The sequence below is a fragment of the Neltuma alba genome, unplaced genomic scaffold (genome assembly GCF_004799145.2).
Source record: "Neltuma alba isolate B1F8T4 unplaced genomic scaffold, ASM479914v2 tig00010296_pilon, whole genome shotgun sequence".
Classification (NCBI taxonomy): Eukaryota; Viridiplantae; Streptophyta; class Magnoliopsida; order Fabales; family Fabaceae; genus Neltuma; species Neltuma alba.
In genome coordinates this window covers 147,573-149,509 of record NW_021635213.1, presented here as the reverse complement: position 1 = coordinate 149,509, position 1,937 = coordinate 147,573, and the positions used below count along the sequence as shown (strand labels likewise).

General features: G+C 32.9%; 1 non-coding gene across 1 annotated transcript; it reads right to left on the bottom strand.

Annotated features, from left to right (window-relative positions):
- Window positions 1–809: 809 nt before the first annotated feature.
- LOC114755646 (small nucleolar RNA snoR2/U65) lies at window positions 810–960 on the bottom strand. The gene has a single exon (XR_003741337.1). It is a non-coding gene; the product is annotated as a small nucleolar RNA snoR2/U65 (small nucleolar RNA).
- Window positions 961–1,937: the final 977 nt, after the last annotated feature.

Sequence of the window (1,937 nt, the reverse complement as noted above, 5' to 3'; positions counted from 1 at the left end):
AGACTGAAAAGAAAGAAACAGAGGGGAAAAAAACAGAAGACTCTTAGCATTATATGAACACAGCAGTGTAATTGCTTTTTATCTAAGATCAGTCCAGAGTGCCACAATATATGCGCTCATTTGTTGATGAATGGAGAACCGAAATAATGATTCCCTGATTGGAATACATTATATGAACAGAGCAATTTAAGAGCTTTCTATCTAAAGATCAATCCAGAGATAATATACGTGCTCGTTTTGTTGATGAATGGAGAACTGGAATAACGATTGGCTGGCTGGAATATATGTGAACAGAGCAATGTAAGAGCCTCTCATCTAAGATCAGTGCCCAGTCATATGCATATTTGTTGATGTAGAACAGGAACAATGATTAGAATGAGGTCACTAGAGGCAGAGTCTCTTTTTGGTTCATTGGGCTGTTTAACAAATGACTTGGCGAAGAAACCGAAAATGAACAAAAGCGTAATAGGCAATTTATAGAGTGAACAATAATACAAAAATAGGTTTTAGAAAATTGCCAGAGAAGCATAAAAACAGGATTATTATCGTTCTAATTTAGTAATTAGGAATTTCAACTGTTGGCAGAGGAAAAATTTAGTAATTTCAACTCACAATATTTCTCCAAAGTTGATTCGATGGAAATGTGAACTTAGAACTGAAGAGAAGGAAGTGTCAGAAACAACTCTGCATTTTCCATCAATCAACAATTTCAGACGGCACTTGCAACATATAAGCGCAATCATCATCGACTTCACTATCTCAAAACGCTAAAATTAATTAAATAATAAATGAATTACCCCCAATTTTGTGAATGTAATCACATAAACCGGCTCCAAAAGATCAAGAGATGAGAGATCCACAGATTCCTATCAAAATGCGACACAGAGAACTCACTCTCAGTCTGATCATAGCATCGCCGATCACAGCTCTTTGTAACTACCGGCAACGTGGCATCGGACATTTCGGAAGAAGAATAACAAGGCAGAGAAGAGAAAATCAAAATAGAGAGGGATCGTTTTTCAATGGCTTTCCCTCTTTTTGTTGCATTCAGCAACAAATAAGGCGTAGATCTCCAATGAAAATGAAGAAGCCTCGCCGAACTGTTCTAAATCACATGAAAGAAAAAGAAACCATAGAGGTGGCGATAGCTGAAGATGACAAGAAGAAATTAAAATAAGATCCTGTTTATATGGGAGCGAGACCTATCTAGATTGAGCACCGAACCCTAAATCTGCCGTAATTTCCTATTTTATCCCTCTTTCCAGTTATGCCCGAAGAAGTTAATTGTATTTGTTTTTTGGCCAACCGAAGAAAAGAACTACATTGTACTCCCTCCTTCCTTTTTTTTTAAATATGTAACAACTATCATTTTTTTTATATTTATATATAAATAATATTTACAGGTTGTCTTAAAATTTTATAACAAATTTTTTTATTTTGCCTCCATTAATTACTTATTTTAATACTACATATATTTATTGTGTCATTTCCTAAGCTATCACTTCTATCCATCACATATTCTCTCTCTTTTATAATTATCTTTATTATACTAATTTTCTTATTCTCTTTCTTATATTTTCTCTCCCATAAATAAGGATATTTTGGAGAAAAAAACTTTCAATTCCTACCTGTTTATTATTTTTAACCAATTTTTTGATCTGTGTAATGGAGTCCAAAGTTGTTTATAAAAAACAAAGGGATGGATGGGGTAGTTGGCAAAAAAACAAAAGAAGAAGACCTTGTAAAAAAAAAGAAAGAATTGTAATCAAGTCTCCAGAAATGAATATAATTTCTAAAAAATCCCAACAATAATCTAATCAACCTATAATGACAAGATCTAGAGTTGGAAATCTAACATTTTATTGAGACTTATTGGTAGTTATTTTTTTCTTGAGACTTCATTGTAATTCTCTTTAAAAAAACTGTAAAACTTAGAG